General features: G+C 43.3%; 1 protein-coding gene across 2 annotated transcripts in view; it reads right to left on the bottom strand.

Annotated features, from left to right (window-relative positions):
- Positions 1–19,233, bottom strand: part of DDR2 (discoidin domain receptor tyrosine kinase 2) — a 159,571-nt gene that overhangs the window by 128,165 nt on the left and 12,173 nt on the right. The window contains exons 2-3 of one of the 2 annotated variants that reach the window (XM_068541174.1): positions 17,017–17,308; positions 9,017–9,164 (exon numbers count right to left, since the gene is read on the bottom strand). The gene's annotated coding sequence lies outside the window, so the exon portion shown is untranslated. The remainder of the gene's footprint in view (positions 1–9,016; positions 9,165–17,016; positions 17,309–19,233) is intronic. The other variant, XM_068541173.1, reaches the window with a different exon arrangement.

The raw sequence follows: 19,233 nt of genomic DNA, 5'->3' as shown, positions 1-19,233 counted from the left end.
TTGTGTTTCCTGAGTGATTTTCAGGTTTTTTAATTTAAAAATATTTAAGGAAAAACAGTGCCTGCTCTTTAGCTGCAACCATGTGCCACATGACTTTGCATATACTCTCCTTAAGGTACACATTTTCCATCGCAAACCACACACACACACACACACACACACACACACCTCACACTTTTTCAACAGCTGGGGGAACTAACCTCACAGTGATGAAGGAGCTTGCCCAAGGTTACATAACCAGTAAGTCAGAGCAATGACCCACCCATCACTCTGACTACCACCCTGTACTCTTTCCATAGTTCACACTGCTCCCGTCACCATCAGAGTCTGTCTGTCCTTCATTTGTTCATTCACTCATTCTACTAACACCTACTAATCCCTACCCTGTGTTTAGCACCACACTTGGTTCCAGAAAAAGCTGCAAAGATGAACAAGGCAATCCTCAGAACTATCATGTCAAAAGCTTAAAACCTATACACTTAACCATATCCTCAATGCTGGCCACTTACATTATTTCTTTTTTGTATCTAATGCTTCATCTTTGTGTATAAGTTTTGTCCGTTTCAGGATGTTTCCTCAGAACAGAGTCATAAAAGTTAAATTCCTACATCAAATAGCATGGACATATTTTTAAGGTCATTCATTCATCTTGTTGAATTGATTTATAATTCTGGGAGTCTTTTTATATATATAGAATTGCTAGAGTTTTTAACTGAATGAAAGCAGTTTCTCCTTTTTAATGGCTCTTCTCTAATTACAAAAATATATCATATTTGAAGAAAAGAACAATCTCCATAAAATTAGACTGCTGGGGCAGGGCAGGGGGTGGCAGGGGGGTTTTACATGAAATTTAATGTCTACTCACCCTTGGGCACTTTTCGTATTGCTGCTTTCTCCTGTCTTCTGATTAGGGCTACATCCCTCTTCCCTTCCTCACAACCTACCTCACCCCTCTCCTCTCCCAGCCTCTCAGATTCTTGGATATAATCAGTTCTGTGATTTATCAAGGGAGACTCCATCTTGTATATCTTAGTAAAGAGGGCAAGTTCACACACAGAGGCTTCTGCACCCTTGCCCAGGGCTTCGGGAAGTAAAGTTTTGCAAAAAAAAAAAAAAGATTAGTGGTGCTTTCCTGATCTTCATGGCCTGTGTGTTTCTCATTATCTTCCCTTGGATGCAGTCATTGGTTTTCGTTCCAAAGCCACTCGAAGCTGGTCATTGCTCCTCCCAGAGCAGGGAGACTTCTCTAGGGCTAATGGTAGGGAGAGAAATGAGTCACCAGCCTCTTGTATAGTCAGACCCGCTCCTCTCCGTCCCTCCTGGCAGAGCTCTGCTTCAGACTCCCTCACTGCCCAACTGCTCTCTTGCTGGGCTCCCCACCTCCACCTCCTTCCTTTCCCTTCCAATCTTTCTCATACACTGCAGCAAGGTCAGGTCTTCCTGGAGCAGAAGTCATATCATGTTACAACTCTGCTCCAACATCTGCAGCAGTTCTTTGTTACCTACATGGGAGACAGGGCCCAACAGTTTGCGGTGGATCAATAAATGTTTAGCACGTGCTTGTTAATGAGTGAGCACTAAGCACCATGGGAGCTATACAGTGAGCTCTGTGTCTGGTTCTGGGAGCTGAAACAGACACATGAAAAGTTAAATAACAAGGCTCCACCTCCCACCGACTTCCAGTTCTCCAGCCCTGCATATCTGACGGCTGGCTCTCACACTCAGCTTGTTTCTAATGGAACTTACTCTCTTCTCCCGCAATCTACGTTTTCTATGGAATGGTCCCACTATCCAGGTTCTCAAGACAAGACAGATACAAGCCAGGAATATAGGGAGATATGGGGGTCAGGAGATTTTGGCCTTGTAGTGCCCATCAAAATCCAGCTATCTGGGACTTCCCTGGTGGTCCAGTGGCTAAGACTCCACGCTCCCAATACAGGGGGCCCGGGTTCCATCCCTGGTCAGGGAACTAGATCCCACGTGCTGTGACGAAGATCCCGTGTGCCACAACTAAGACCCAGTGCAGCCAAACAAATATTTAAAAAAAAAGAAATCCAGCTATCTACTTAATCACTCTCCTAGTAGTGAGTGCTTAGGAACACAGAAGGGTACAGAAATAAACAAGGCATGCCCCCCTTGCATAAGCAGATAATCTAGTGGAGGAGACATCGAGTTTGCAGGAGGGCGTCCCCTATCCAGTGTCAACTCATACACCCAAACCATGCCTCACAAACCTAAGTCTCCAGGTCCTCCCCCATTCAATCATTTAGTTTAGGAAAAATGGACTAGGACATCCCCACGTATCCTCATGATTCTCTTGGACTGGTCTTCTACCAAATCGCACTCAATCCAGACATTAGAAAAACCACAATACTGCAGACACTTTATATTTACAGAACACTCTTTCAAACATTCCGAACTCTTCACACAATATCTTGTTGTGATTTAACCCTCACAACAAAATCACGAGGCATGTTCTTATCATCTTCATTTTACAGATGAGAAAACCACGCTTTAGGGAAGTTATGTCACATAGCCAGTTCCTTTCTGTGCTACAGACATATGTTTAAATTCTAATGTGTGTCAGAAATTAAGGGTGAACAAGTATTCACAAAGATCTCTGCCATCAGTGACTTTACAATCTGGGGAGAGAGACAGATACCTAAACGAATAATTTCGACGTAATATGGTATGAGGACAGATTATGCAGAAGTTGCACCAAAAGTAGAGACAAGACATCATCCAGCCCAACCCACAGATTCAGGGAGATTCAGGGAAAGTGGGTGAGGAGGGAAGAAACATGTCAACTCACAGATGGGGAAACTAGAATTTGAACTCAGGTTTGTCTGACTCTCCAATTCATGTTTTTCCCACCATCCTGTGACATGGTAGGTTTTCAATGGATATTCATTGAGTAACAGAAGAAATGAATGAATGAATGAATGAATGAATGAATACATTATGCTTCTTCCAGTGTAGAGAATGGCTGAAATGTCAGCCCAAACAGTAACTTTGGCTTTAAAACTCCCACATTCTGACCAGCTGAGCTAAACAGCTAATGCACCTTAGAGAATTCCAGGAGGGCTCCCTGGCAACAAGGCAGATGGTTCTCAACATATGGGGCCCGAATTCACTCCTACAATCTCTCAGAATTGGTTGATAGATTCTAGAATTGAGGAGAGGACTCACCACTTTTGTCTACTCCACTGCCTCAAAAAACCTTTTTTAGTGTCCTGGGCTTCGCAGACAGAGGGAAAAGAAACTAAGTAAGATCAGAGTTGCTAGTGCTACGGCAAAGATTCCCACAGAATCCCACACTAAACCCCTCTGGCTCCAGATAACTCTGCGTAAGGAAAATGGATCCTAGTTCTCCTACGCCTACCTCCTCTGAAATTTGGTTCTGGAAGGAGGAGAGCCAGGATCTCCAAGATTTGAAGATCAGAGCAATGCTCCCACATACTCAAGTGTTTACACGGGGCTGCCCGTCTCCTCCCACAACCTCCTGTTCCACTGTGTTTGTGGAGCAGATGTCGCCGTGCCAGCAACCCCCCTTCTGTACTTCCTGCTTCTCGGCCCAAATCTCTGCCTTCTGTCTTCGTGTGCTTGGCATACACATGCAGCAAGCTTGGAGCTTGTGTGTGCCATCATTGCACAATTCAAAAACCCCAAATAAGAGACAGGTGGTAGGATTCTCCCAGGGAATTAAAAGAAAGACTCCAAGCCCACGCCGTCTGAGTCTGGCTGCCCAGTGAGCAGCCTACGGGTGGGTTGGGCTAAGGCTACTGGTTCAGTAGTTAAAAGGCAGATTCTACCAAACCCATACAAGGCTGTCTTTATTCCTTGGTCCCAAACATTTCTACTCAGAATTTCCTCTTGGCTCTTTCCAATTCTTGAGGAAAGTCTAACTTATTTTGAACAATTAATGGAATCAGTTTGTGGAGGAGAGTCATATCAATAAAATCACAGTCATTTCTTTAAGAAGGGAGATATGAAATGGGCTTTGGAAAGTCACAGACTCTTTGGTACCATTATTTGGATCAGTTTGGGGCTCAACAGCCTTCATTGCCTGCTTGGAAATTAAGATTTAATGATTCAGCTACTCCATGATGGATTAAAATGGGCTTGCATATTTTACCACTGGGGCAAAAGATCACAGCTACTGTCCTTTCCTTTAAGGAAACAGGGCTCATCTCATATGCTGTGGGGGCGGGGGGGGGGGGGGGAGGGCGGTCAGCAGACTTGTTTCTGTAAAGGCCCAGATAGCAAATATTTTAGGCTTTGTGGGCCATAAGAATTCTGTTGCAACTATTCAACTCAGTTGATGTAGCACAAAAGAATTCACAGACAGTAGGTAAATAAATGAGCATAGCTGGGTTCTAATAAAACTTTATTTACAAAAACCAGCCTACTTGTTCTACCATTACCTAAGTAACCCCTAAAAAAAATCAGAGCCTACATTTAACATGATCTCCAGGTGATTTGTATACAGTACATCTGGAAACCAATGTGTCTCAAATACTAATCAAATTATATTGATAGATTCTGAGGCCTGAGGTTCTGTAGTTTCAACAAGCTCCCAGGTGATACTTGTGCTGTCAGTGGATGATGTTTAATTAGCAAAGATCTATTTTGATGATTCTCTACAAAACCCAATACTGGAGTAGAACATGGGAACTGGTGGGTACCAGCAGCCCACCATTACCCACCCAGTTTCTCTACCTCCAAACAGAATAATGCATGTATAATACTATGCTAAATGTTATGCCAAAGCAAAAATATCTGACAGAGACTGAGACCTTGACTAAGAGGGTCTCACAATCTTTTGAGGGGGGGACCTCATATAAATAAACAAGTAATCAATACAAGAGGTTGTATGAATGTCTCTTGTAAGACAATACGACATCAGTGAAAAACCCTGACATATGCTATGAATGTCTAGCAGGAAGACTCTCAATCCCTCCCATCCGTCATAAAGGGAGGAACCAGGGGATCTGTAACCCAGGAAGCAGGAATTTTGAGTAGATTCAGGGTCAGGAGGAAATTCAGTGAACATTTCCAGCCAGGAACACAGCACGATTCCTTCAGCCCACAATCTCTGAATAAAAGAGCTGATGTAATATGAGAAATTATAAGGCATTGAATATTCAAACAATGGAAATAAGATTCTACCAGACTTAGGTAAACTCTGAGGGCAATACAGTTTGTGGCTGACCCTTAAATCTACTCTTAAAAGCTACAAAGATCAAAGCAAAAACAAGAGACTGAGATTTTAGAAAACAGGCTCAAAGTGTTTCATGCATATGTATTTTTAGGCCTCCAGATACTTCCCCTGAAGGCTTATTATTACGACACCTTAAATCTGGTTCCAAACTGCACCCACACTCAGCAAGAGGGGCATCGGAAACGAGCATCTCCCAAAGCAACGTCATCCCCCCCTCCTAGAGCATGTACCACACAGATGCTCAGTCCTGAGGATGGCATCCAGATGTCTCAGCCCAGCCAGCAGGCAGCGCTCTCCCCAGGCCGGCAGCCTCCCTCCTTTCCAGCTTTATCTTCCACCTCTCCTCGACCCCAACCCTCTGCTCCCAGGAGATTGCTATTTCCTCCTTCCCCTCCACCCACGTGCCCAATCCGATCCTTGTTTACTGGTCACTCTGCATCTTTGTTGCCTAGGTCCGCTCCGCCAAGAATGACTGACCCACACCTTTCTGAGTACTGAATCCCTGCCCGGCCTCCAAGGTTTGGCCCAAGCTCCACGCCCTCCATGGTCAAGGCATTTGTTCTCTGACCAGCCCAGCCACAAGTGCTCTCTCCTTCCTTCAACCTTTCATCACCCTCTTGACACATCCTTACCTCCCTGGAGCGTACTTCTCTTTTGTGCTCCTTCCCTCTCCTATCAGCCATGAGCAACTTAGGCTGGGTTCTCTCTCGTTTATATTTGGATCCCTTCAGGTCGCTGCCAGAGTCCCTTACACATCACAGGTGCTCCGTAAACGGCGTTATTATTTTAGTAAGTAAAAATACCATGCAAAGTCCTTGGATAACCATGAACAACAACAAAAAAAGAGCATGTTGTCTAGCCCATCGGTTCTTTTTCAGATCACCATGGTCCGTTCTCAGTTTCTGCTTTTCAGAACGTTTTCGGAGCCCTGTTCATCCAGAAACGTCCAAATCAACCTCTGGCACATCTAACCCTCAGTTCCCTGTGCTGGGTTTGCTTCCTCCGTTTCTATTGGGCTCCCCGCGTGTCCTGCGGTGGCACACCCACCATACCTGTGGCTCCCTGATTAGTTAGATGCTGACCTGGACCTTGCCTTCTCTAAAATGATCCTGGCACAGCCCAAAGTCCAAAACCTCAGACGTTCGGGTTTATTCAGCATCACGATCACAGTGTCTCATTTGTCCCAACTGTAATCCATTCTGTGACAAGCAGACGCCTCCCAGGTTTGCTCCTGTCACGGCCCCAACTTCCCCCCACCCCCATGGCCTCCCCCCTCCAACACCCCCCACCCCATGCTGTCTTCATGCCCTAGCACACATGTCCCCCAGGGCACATGAAACCAGAACCTTCCATCAGAGTGGCTTGTGAGAAACAGACCACTTGCAAAGGGAAAACAGTTGGAAATACAAGCTTTTCCTTTAAAGGAGAAAGTAACGTTGGCAGCCGTGCTCTTCTCAGCTGCCCTCCAGCAGTGTTAAAAGAGCCATTTTGGGAGACAGAGGGAAAGGAAGGAGGTGTGAGTGACAAATGGAGAGCAGAAAATAGTGAAAGAGAGGGAGACAAAAGAGAAAAGAAGAGGGAAGACAGAGAAGGGCGGGGGGTGGGGCACAAACCGGAAGGAGGTGGGCGGCAGAGCAAGAGAATGAGGGTCAGAAACAAAAGGAGGAGAAGGGAGCAGCGGAGGAGGGGAGGAAAGGGCCGAGGAGGACGGGCCGGCACCGCTGGGTCTCACGAACACGGGCCACCAGTTCGGCGGCAACCCTGCCGCTCTCCCCCGGGAGCTGTGTCATCCACCAGGGGACAGGCTCTCCACTGGCTTATTAGAAACACTCAGCGCTCTGAAGTGTATGTCAGAGTCCCCTGGGCCCAAAACAGACAGCTGAACAGAACTCAGGGAGTCTCTCCCCAAAGGCTCTTGTTAACCTTCGGCACTCAGCCTTCATTAGAGATGCAAGATCTTTGAAAAGTCCGTGAGCACACATACAGACGAAGCCTCGTGTTCCAGAGTTTCTGTTAATAACGTCCCCTTTCCCTCACAAGTGTTCCGGTGTACATGCTAAATTACTTGCTCTTCCTATTAGTAAGAGACACAGGAAGTTGAAACTTACTAAGTCTCTAAACAGACTGAAATACTTAGTCTCATCATTCTCAGAAAAGGAGGAAGCCTGCATTGGTGACCAGAAGAGACCAGAAGAAACCAGGACTCCTTCCTGGGGGAGCCAAAGTACTTGAGATCATTCTAGGCATAATACTATGATGGTAAGGGTGGGGAAGGCACCCAGATTAGGCTTCTCAAGCCAAGGCTATTTATAGCACGTGCCTTGGATATTGAAATAATAATTTCTAGAAATAGTCATTTAAGGTTGGGGGGCAGGGGAAGAAGAGACCACAATGATAGGTAACTTTACCCTTCTGAAAGGTAAAGCAAAATGAGTCACAGATAAATAATGTTTGAGGAGTCAAATGGAATAGAGAAACTCTGCAGTAACCTGCAGTAACCTCTGGTTAGTGGTTAAGTGTAGCTATGGATTATTCATTCTGAAATGTACACCATGAAGGCTCAAGTTAAGACTGCTTAGCTCTCCAGTATCAAGAGTCTATTGGAAGGAAGGAAGGGAGGGAGGGAGGGAGGAAATTAGTTTCAAGGCAATCTATGGGAATAAAGGGACCCAAGATATTTTATCACCACAAGGAATCTAAGGAGTAATTCGGAGGGTGGGTAGGATTACCTAGATAATAAACAGAAAGGAGTATATAATCCCAGGAGCATTTGATAGTGAGAAGAAATCTCCTGGGAAATGTGAGGAAATACTACTTTACCCTCCCATCCTCATCCTTCATCCCAAGGATGGTCCACATTATTTACTCAATTGCACATTCATTTAACAAGTATTACGGAAGCTGTGAGCGATGTAAGTCTAAATCCAGGCACTGGGTCCTCAATGAGCATCTTCCACATGCCAGACCCCATGCTAGACGCTAGGGATGCAGGCATGAAGGAGATATGGTTTCTGCCTTCAATAAGCTCCAGACTGAGAAGGTCTCAGACACATGAAATTGCTACAGTTCTAGTTTTGTTGATGAGATTTGAGTCTCCTAAAGAATGAACCGAGAAGTCCCATTCAGACCAAAATTCACCTACAGCAGACCACCTAGACCTGTGCAAATGCTTTTGGTTTCCTCATGAAAGCTCTGCAGTGTATCATGCTTCTCTTTCTGCCTTGGGTCCCAGAGCTAAATAGTACACCTAACTGCAATAAGCATCCCTGGGCTAGGTTTTCTTGTACATTTAACTCTCCCAAAACTTATTTCAGGGCTCTGGTTCTCTTACCCTGCTTTTAGTAGTTCTGTTAAGTATTATTTTTCTCTAAACCACCTCAAATTATTGCTGGAAGAGGGCAATTTATTTAAAAATTTATAAATGATATTTTCTATTAGAAGAGGCCCAGATTGATCCAGGAACTCCAGAGATTCCAGTGGGTCTTATAGGGACAGGGAAGGCCTAGAGATCCTGGGTCACTCGAAGCTGGGGACATAGGACACCCCAGGATGGGCCTCTACTCTGGGCTGGCTACAACTGGATCAATGAAGTACAAAGAGGAAACAGACTTTCAACATCAGGTTCCTTGTACAATCAAATCCATGATCTTTTCATTTGATATCAGCTCTGGGACAGAACCCGAGGCTCACCTTTCCCCATGACACCTACCGGGGTAAGTGTGGGGCTCAAGGGGAGCCACACTGTCACCCCCAATCTCCTGTGGTGACCCAGCTTCAGTGACTGGCCCTACTTACATCAACGGGTGCAGAACATCCTCCGAGGGGCAGGATCCCCAGGAACAGCTGGCCTCTGCTTCGCTTCAATTATTGCAGCTTCTTTGCTTCAAGCCACAAGTCTCGGCACTTTCTAGAGCATTGAACCCCCAACTAGTTGTAGATCTCCCTTTACAGAGGGGGAAAAAACGGAAAGCAATGTTTTATTACAAACTTTTTCTTCATTCACGTTTTCTTTCCTGTTTGACATTTCTGCCCACCACTATCAAACAGAAGTCTCCCAAGGACCCCTGGCACTGAAGGAATTTGACAAATCCTCAAAGAGTTTTTGTTTATGGGGGTTATGCTATTGATAATTATCAATGTAGAAATTAAAAACTGAGAATTTTTAATTTATTACTTATTAATTCATTAAAATAATATTCCATGTTAACACAAATAAGAATTTTTAATAAACATTTTTCAAAAAACATGTAGTGAGGGCTTCCCTGGTGGCTCAGTGGTTGAGAGTCTGCCTGCCGATGCAGGGGACACGGGTTCGAGCCCTGGTCTGGGAAGATCCCACATGCCACGGAGCAACTAGGCCCGTGAGCCACAACTACTGAGCCTGTGCGTCTGGAGCCTGTGCTCCGCAACAAGAGAGGCCGCGATAGTGAGAGGCCCGTGCACTGCGATGAAGAGTGGCCCCCGCTCTCCGCAACTGGAGAAAGCCCTCGCACAGAAGCGAAGACCCAACACGGCCAAAAATAAATAAATAAATAAATAAATTTATTAAAAAAAAAAAAAAAAACATGTCGTGAGAAGAGTGACATTGTTTTACATTTTTAAAAATCTCTTTGATATCTGGCTTAATCAAACAGATTCTATCTGCTTCTGGATTCAATTTGTTGCAATAATAGCACATGTCATTTAACCTCTGGAAAATTCCACCATACACTTGTGGGAGAATGAGAGTGAAAAAAGCAAAAACATCCTAGTGTTATTATGAAAATAGTTTTTATCCTGTGGACCCCCTGAAAGGGTCTCAAGAACTCGCAGGGATCCCCCGAGCACACAGGAACCAGCGCTCCATACGGTCAAAAGACGTCACGCTTCCACCTCGGACTATCGGTCCCCTTCTTCAGATGCAGCTAGTTATCAGTTACCTGAGTAGTCTTCTAGAACTATCCTACACATACATAAAAACATATGGATGGACAGGATTTTTTTAATTAAAAAAACTCAAGTATTAGCATCCCATATATTTCACCTTGGGTTTTCTGTTATCCATGTTGGGGGCAGTTGCATTTTAGCACATGTAGCTACATCATTCCTTTTCACAGATCTATAGTATTCCACTCAATGGATACAATGATATATAACTCTACAGAGTGCCACAGGGTCCAGGTGGGCTGCTGAACGGCTACTATAAGTTGCCAATTTCTTCAGTGAAGGATTTAGAACTTAATGCGAATAAAGTGGCCACATGGGGCAAGAATGAATGTCACATATATTAGTACAGCCTTCCTCTGACTTCTAGTTCCCTAACAAGGCATGCAGCTGAAGTCTTCAAAAGTTGAGAAAATATCCCAACTTTGGCAATACTACTGTCCTTTTATACTTGGGGCTTACCTCAGTGTTCCAGAAAAGCTTGTACTAATATCTCTGTGCCTGTTTGTACCAGAACGTTTACAAACATCAACCTCTTTTGAAACATACTATCATCAGTGACACATCATCATGGGGGAAGAAAGCAGGATCAGGGTCCAAGTGTCCCCAAACAGTATTTCTGAAAACTATTTCCCTGTGGTACTAAGGTCACAAAGGTTAGACCTGTTAGATCACAATTTCCCTGACATAGAAAACCTGTCACCTAAAGGAAACCCGCACCTCATATGGCTAATTTGGTCTAATTACATTGCAGGCTTCAAATGCTAAAATGTATGCAGACTACCTGCATTCATTTCCTCACTCTGAGATTTACTAGCTGTATAATCTTGGGAGTTACTTAGCTTCTACTTACTTGTAAAATGGAGATAATGATAACTATCTCACATAGTTATGAAGAAGAATAATTGTAATTATCTCTGAAATGTGCCTGCCACATAGTAGGTGCTCAATGCTCAGTAACTGCTAGCCCTCTCCCTTTATTGTTCTATGAGCAGAAATAATGTGTGAGAATGATCTTATGTCCTGGACTGAGCTGGCTTTTCAGGGAACCCCAATAATCTAGTCTTTTAGGAAGTCTGGAGCTATAAGAGACTGGGACAAGAGAAGATGATGGAGATTTTTTTTTCCTCTTGTGAGATGTCTGTCATCTGTCTGATTCAAAATGAGATACACAGGTCTGTTTTCCTCCTCACTAGGCCAGGAAAACTGGCACCAACATTTCTGGCATTTCTGTTTCAACTTTCCTGTCTGTCTCTGAAATTATATAGGCCAGTGTGGTTTGCACTTTTAGGCCCACAGACTCTACAGAAAATCCATCAGGTTTGGGGGAGCCCCTCAGGTGAGGATGAGCAGAGATTTACTTCTGAACAATTCCCAGGAGTAGAACCAGCACTTACAATAATTACAGACAGATATATTATGACCTCCATTTACAGATGAGGAAACTAAGGTCTGGAGACATTAGGTAAATTCCCCAAGGTAACACAGCTAACAAGGGCAGGGTGGGAACTCAAAACCAGGTTTGTCCTACTCCAAAGCTCAAATCTTTAACCACATCATCATATGATGCTCCAACTAGAAAGGAAACCAGCCCTGTCATGACATAGCAAGGCCGGCAGCTTCACAGAAATGGCCTCACAAGAGAGAGAAATTATCCTTAACTGTAAGTTAAGGATTTACTAACCCAATAGTGTAAAAAATCAAAATCAAAATTCTTTAGGAAATCATACCTCAACTAGATGCAAAGTAGAATGGCAGGACACCAAAACCAATATTTTATTAGTTTTGGATTTGTAGATTATCTTATTTTATTTGCATTGGATTAGATCAATTATTAAGATTAATAGGTTGTTTCAATTTATAGATTATTATTTTTAAAAATAGATTAATAACTTAATGTTAATTTAGCCAATAATATTTCTAGCTCCTAGTATACATCAAGTATTGTGTTAAAGATGAAGAAAACATGTTCCTTGGCCTTGAAGAAGAAGATATAGTGGATACTATAAGATATAATAGATATAACTACTATATATATATATTTTATATATATATATATTATATATATATATATATATAATATATATATATTTGGGTTGGTGAGACAATAAGATAGAAAAGAATAAGATACTAAAAGAAGGAGAAATCAAGCCAGTGGAGTGTTCAGGGAAGACTTGAAGGAGGGAGAAGGCATCATTTGAGCTGACTCTTGAAATATAACTAGGATTTTGTGAGAAAAAGTAAAAATAAAAGTCTAAGAGGGGCTTCCCTGGTGGCGCAGTGGTTGAGAATCCTCCTGCCAAGGCAGGGGACACGGGTTCGAGCCCTGGTCCGGGAAGATCCCACATGCCGCGGAGCAACTAGACCCGTGAGCCACAACTACTGAGCCTGCGTGTCTGGAGCCTGTGCTCCGCAACAAGAGAGGCCACTATAGTGAGAGGCCCGCGCACCGCGATGAAGAGTGGCCCCCGCTTGCCACAACTAGAGAAAGCCCTCACACAGAAACGAAGACCCAATACAGCAAAAAATAAATAAATAAATAAATAAATAAATAAATAAATAAGTCAGGAGAGCTCTTTTAAAAAAAAAGAAAGAAAATAGAAAACAAGCAAAAGAAATTGGGAAATATAGTTAGAAATAGATACACTTTCTTTACAAAAAAAAAAAAGTCTAAGGAAAGGGAACAATTTGAATAGGCAAGTTATGGAACGAGGATATCAGTAAATAGTGGCTGGAGGACAGGAACGGTTCAGTAATTGAAGCTAGAGCTGGAAGATGGTTGAGGCTATGGATGCCGGCAAGAGGTGAGCACAGGCGACCTAGGAAAAGCTTTGGAAGAGGAACGGCAGGGTGAGGGAGGCTCTATAAGGCTTAACCTGGCACGTGGGATGCTTTAGAGGAGAGAGAGGGGCGGAGTGACCAATGGGAGCCTGACCTAGAACAATGATATCAGGAAGGGAAAAGAAATAACGTGGAGGTATGATAATAATCAGGCGGAGAGGACTGAGGATCGGTCAGCGACTAGCTACAGCAGGGAAGAAGGAAGGAGTCAAGGAAGCCTGCGTTTCCAGCCTGCAAGTGACCAGGAGCACTGCCACATAGTAGGTGCTCAATGCTCACTATGTATTAACGAAACCTGGGAAAACTGGAAGAGGAACTGGTTCACAAAGGATGATTGTGAGTTTGGTTTTGAACATGAAGAATTTGGTTTCCTCTCAATGGAAACAGATTAATACATCGAGCAGAGGAGTAGAAATCTGAGTCTGGCCTTCAAGAGAGAGTGTGGTTCCATCAATAGATGAATGGATAAAGAATACACACACACACACACACACACACACACACACACACACACACAAAATGGAATACTACTCGGCCATAAAAAGGAGAGAGTTTGGTGTTATGGATTCATATCTGAACGTCAAATCCATAAAAGCAATAATTAAAGTCTGAGAAGATGAGATGATCTGGGAAGAAGGAAAAGAAGAAAACTAAAGACAGAACCCATCTGCACTGACTGGTGGAAGAACGTCTCTGCTTCCCCTACTACCCTCTGGGTGAGACTCAAGGCAACTTAAAAACAGTTCCTCCTCACAAAACATCAGGACTCCCTGATCTAACCCAGCTCCCTTAGTTCACAGATAAAGAAGACTCAGGCCCAGATGGTTAACTGATTTATCCAAGGCCTCACAGCTGCTTATCAGCAAAACTGAGACCAGACGAATGAAGTGACTGTTGGGAATTAGTCTTGCCTTAGCAATTGGATAGTTGCATGTGCACCGTATGACATGCTTGGATTCAGAGAAGCCTGAGAGCAAACCAGAAGCTTCATTTACCTCTGCTCCATCAGTCCAGCACTGTGACCCTGCCCAACCATATCACCAGCTCAGGGGTTCAAACCACATCTTACTCATCTTTTTGTCACTGTTCCTCTGCCCTCACTTTCCTTACCACTGTCTCTGCCACCGGCGTTATTACAGAGTAGAAAAATCAGATTATTCTCCTCTTCTGAATATGCACATGACCACAGACTTTCGGAGTTGAAAGAACATAAGAATTCATCTAGTATTAGTATAGCCCCTGTGCAAACAGACCCAGAGAAGTTCAATGACCAGATGACCAGTTACCAGTAGACCCCAGACTAAAATTCCAAACTCTTTTTTTCTTTCCATTACACTACCAACCTTTAGTGCAAGAGACTTATTTTTAAGACAATGCTTCTTGTCTTTAATTTCTTGAAATTATGCTATGTAGCCCTCTCCCCTCAAGATGCTTCTTTAAAAAACGAGCTCCATGGTCCAAAAAGTTTGTGGAGTGCTATAAGCTATACCTCTCTTGGACGTTCAAAATGCTTATTACCATATTAAAGACCTTGGGAAGTCCTTGAGGTAAAGAAACCTGCTCAATTCTCTAAGAATACTCCCCAAACTTATTTGGCCACAGAACTCTGGCCCTTGCCCTGCCCCTATCGTTCTCTATTTAAAAACCCACTGGTTTCCAAGGATTGTACTTTGGGAAGCACCATCTTTGCCCAATTAACAAGATTTCCTTTGTTAGGTCCCAAGAAGAAATGCCAATACTGAGAGGTCCTCCCTGTGTGAACCCGGTGGGGTAGCAATGAGAGACAGAGAAGGAAAGAGAAACAACAAAGGGCCCCAGTCTCATCCAGAGCCATCTGCCCTGCCAACATCAAAGGGCGAAACAGCTACTTGAGAAGTTTTGACTCAGGATCCTGGTTATGAGCTTAAGGCAGTTGAAGTTGAAGTCATCTCCAACCTAGACTTCTTGTGGGAAAATGGGTTTCCAGGTTCTCAAACACTCCACATCAGCTAGCGTGCGAGTTTCACCCTGCCTCTGCCCCACCATTAGCAGCAATACTCTCTCATCCGTGTCCTTCAAGTTACATCCACAGCGGCTCTAGCTTGTCCTTGCTCCTTCCACCACCCTGGTCGAAACCCTGTCACTTCACCTCTGGAGGACTGACAGCAGCCTTTGGATGGGTCTCCCTGACTTAAGTCCTGCTCCCCTGCAATTTCCCTGACACGCTGCAGTCACATTAATCTTCTTAAAACAACATTGCACCTGCTTTAAGATCAAGGAAAATGTTCACAACTCCACGACATCCACAGCGCTCCTTAATGTAATAAAACACATCTATACAAGGCTATTTCTCCACGCTCTCCAGTGCAAATTTCCACCACCCCAGGCTCACATCCTCACTGTTCAGAGCTGGCCGGTCATAAGCAGTCTGACTACCAAGCCTCTGTTCTTCCTGCCCTTTGCTTCCTGCCTATCTAATTCCATCCAATTCTTACTCCACTTCCAGCGTCCAGCTCAAGTCCCCTGACAATACGACCCCTTCCCTGCACTCTTGTGCTTGCAGACACTGAGCAACTAGCCCCACGTTTCCTTGACCATTTCCTGAATTTTCTAACCGATAACAAACTCAGGAAAAGACTGTGCCTTATGACAGTCAAGGCACATAGTGAATGCTCAAAAACCAAAACAAACCTTTTGCTGCATAAAGGAATGAATCCTTTATTGACCTCAGAATCAAGAGTTAAGCAGAAAATTTCATGCCTACAAAACACTAGGAAAACTAACCCCCTTCTGGGCCTCAAAGGCATTTATACCTTTTTAGTTCAATTGATCTTAGTTTTAGGAAAGGGGAAGAAGATTGATTCTACCGCATCCCGGGGCAGCTGGCGAGTTTCCATTCTTTTTCTACAGACAGAGCTGTGCTTTCTGCCCCCTTCTCATAGGCTCCTTGCAATGCTTGGCCTCCAGAAGAGAGAGCCTAGACTGCGTACATTAAGTGATATTTAAACATGCATCTCTAAATTTTCCACGGGTCTAGCAAAAAGAATGTTCTTTCCAAGAACATATCCTCTACTGACAATTGTTCCTTCCTTCATTCATTCTCTGAACTATTTGACAAACATTTACTGAGTGAATCCTTGAGCTACAAGGGTGGATAAAAAACAATCATGGTCCTTGAGGCACCCACAGTCAAATGCAGTTTTACCCTAAATGCAGGCAGAGGAACACCTGCAACAGAATCACCCAAGGGAGGTTGTTAAAAAAAACACAGGCTCTCTGGTGCACAGAAAATTTCTAATTTAACCAAGTCTGAGGTGGAGCCTGGGATCTGCATTTTTAAAAAGAACTCCAGGTGATTCTGATGTATACTGAAGTTTGAGACTCACTGGTTCCATGGAAGGACAGGCATATAAGGAGAAGATTATAAAACAGCGGCGTCTACTTGCAAAAAAAGAGATATCCACAAGGTATGACACAGGCTCAAGGAGAGTAACGAAGTAGTGGTAAAGAGTTAGGTGTTGCAGTGAGAAAGACCTAGGTTCAAATTCTTATTCTGCTACTTATTCGCTATGCGAGTGATCCTCTCTTAGTGTCATGTGTTCTCCTATATAACATAAGAAAAATACCCTCTTCACACAATTATTATAAGGTTTCAATGATATCAAGTATATCAAGTGCTTAACATAAATCTTGGTACACAATAAGCACTCATCACTACGTTGTCATGATAGTTTTTTTTATATATATAAATTTACAAACGGACGTTTTATTCGGTTTTTTTTTTTTTTTTTTTGGCTTGCAGGATCTTAGTTCCCTTGACCAGGGATTGAACCCAGGCCCCAGCAGTGAAAGCTCTGAGTCCTAACCACTGAACCACCAGGGAATTCCCTAGACATTTTTGATTATTAATGAAATTTAGAGAAACAAGGGCAGATCAGAAAGGTTTTCCTGAAAAAAAAAGTAGCTTAAATTTAGTTTTAAAACAGAGTATCTCCAAGTGTAAATGTATTCTTTCAGTCCTCAACATTTCTAGAATTTTTAAAAGTTTATACCTTTGATTCTATAATTTGGAACTTTTCATACTAATGGTAACCAAGCACTGCCATGTGATTTCAGGGCCTGCCTTTTCTTTGTGTTTACAATTGTCCAAATGCCAAATGAAAGCCAGAGCAAGTCAAAGCTAGAAACAGAGGAAACGGCCGTGGGAGAGTTGAGTCATCAGGTGGTATGGGGCAGTTTAATCCGCTCAGCCATTGTGGTCAGTGCCGTGTTCATGCAGCAAGCAGCTGTTTAATGCAGACTCTGACTCTATATACCGAAGCCCATCAGTTTATAGGCAGAAACCTATAAGGCATAAACACACAAAGCACAGTGGTTCTGTCACTAATTCTATTAGTAATTAAATCAGATACCCATTTTGTAGCCACTTCATTATCACCCCCATGCTAACCTTATCTTCAAGTGAATAGACAATTTAACAAATTATCTAATGATTCCAAATTAAAACTAACATTTGACTGTTGCCTACCAGCAGAGCTTTGGTTATGTAAGTATGAGGTCTGATTCCCACCCCCGCAACGCATAAACCCTTGAGGCTATTAATAACTATCTGTTTAACTCACTCCAATAGGCATTTTCTGCATGAGTATTAATTACTTAAACAACAGACCCAAATTAAATATAGACCAGGCCCTGGGGCCACATGTGTCCACTCTATCTTTAACCTCCACACTAGTGGTTAGTTTCAACAAACCAAATCATCTCACGCATTAAAATAATGTTCCGTTATTTTGTTGAGTTTATAACTACATTTGATTTCACTTATAAATCTGCTTTGGCTTTATAGTTGCAGAAGAACTAAAGCATAAGAGATGTTGTGATATTGTGATTTATAAGAAATATATAGTGTAACTGATTCACTTTGTTATAAAGCGGAAACTAACACACCATTGTAAAGCAATTCTACTCCAATAAAGATGTTAAAAAAATTAAAAAAAAAGAAATATATATCTGGTCATTCAGAGGACCAAAATATATTTCTCATATATATTTGGCCTTCATCCACAGATGCAGGCTCACAGAGCTCCCAAAACCCTTGGGATTTCCTAAGTGACAAGAGCCATAAAGGCCTTTTGTTAGGTTAATGAGGTGATTCGAGGACCCCACCTAAGGGTGGGAGCTGGTTGCCAGGGAAACCAACCTTGTGATTAGAGGGTTGGAACTTTCAGTCCCACTCCACTGAGCTCCGGGGAGAAGAGGGGCTGGAGGTTGAATCAATCGCCAAGGGCCAATGATTTAATCAGTCATGCCTGTGTAATGAGGCCTCCATAAAAACTCAAAAGGACAGGGTTCAGAGAGATTCCAAGTTGAAGAATACACAGAGATTTGGGGAGAATGGTGCCTAGTTAGTGAAGGCATAAAAGCTCCTCTCCCTTTCCCCATACCTTGCCCTATGCATCTCATCATCTGGCTGTCCCTAAGTTAAACCCTTTTATGATAAACCTGTCATCTAGCAAATAAAATGTTTCTCTGAGTTCTGTGAGCCACTCTAGCAAATTAATCGAACCCAAGGAGGGGGTCTTGGGAGCCTCTGATTTGTAGCCGGTCGATCCGAAGCACAGGTATCAGCCTGAGTCTGCAAATGGCCTCTGAAGTGAGGTGTAGTAAGGGTGTCGGGGCAGTCTTGTGGGACTGAACCCTTAACCTGTGGAATCTGATGCTATCTCTGGGTAGTGTCAGAATTCATTTGAATTGTAGGACACCCAGGTGGTGTCCAGAGAACTGTTCGGTGTTGTGTGGGAACACCCCCCCCCCACACACACACGCACACAACACACACGTGGAAATTGGGTCCAGGAACCTCATTGAAGTATATACCTAGCTTTATGTTTGTACACGTTTTAATAGTGTCCAAACAATCCATCATCCTAAGGAGCTGAAAAAATTTTCCCTATAAAATTGGTCCATATATTGTTCAGGTTTGAGTAATACCAAATTAGATAATCCTAAGGGAAGTTTTTTAGAGCGCTGAGTCTATTCTGTCTCTCTTGAAAAAGCCTGTCCTGCCTTTTCACCAAGGGAAGCAGTAGAGAACCTGCTCATTTAGAAACCCATGACTAAAACCATCGCTACAAGATGTCAGTTTCCTACAGCCTCAGCAGCTATCTATCTTCCCAGTGGACCCTACATCAGCAGCAGCAAAGCTACTATGTTGGGGGGACGGGTGGGGAAGATGATAGTACTTTGAATGTGGAACACCATTTACCTTA

This window comes from Eschrichtius robustus, chromosome 3 (genome assembly GCF_028021215.1).
Source record: "Eschrichtius robustus isolate mEscRob2 chromosome 3, mEscRob2.pri, whole genome shotgun sequence".
Classification (NCBI taxonomy): Eukaryota; Metazoa; Chordata; class Mammalia; order Artiodactyla; family Eschrichtiidae; genus Eschrichtius; species Eschrichtius robustus.
The sequence above is the reverse complement of the archived record's forward strand: the minus strand, read 5'-3'. Positions and strand labels throughout refer to the sequence as shown.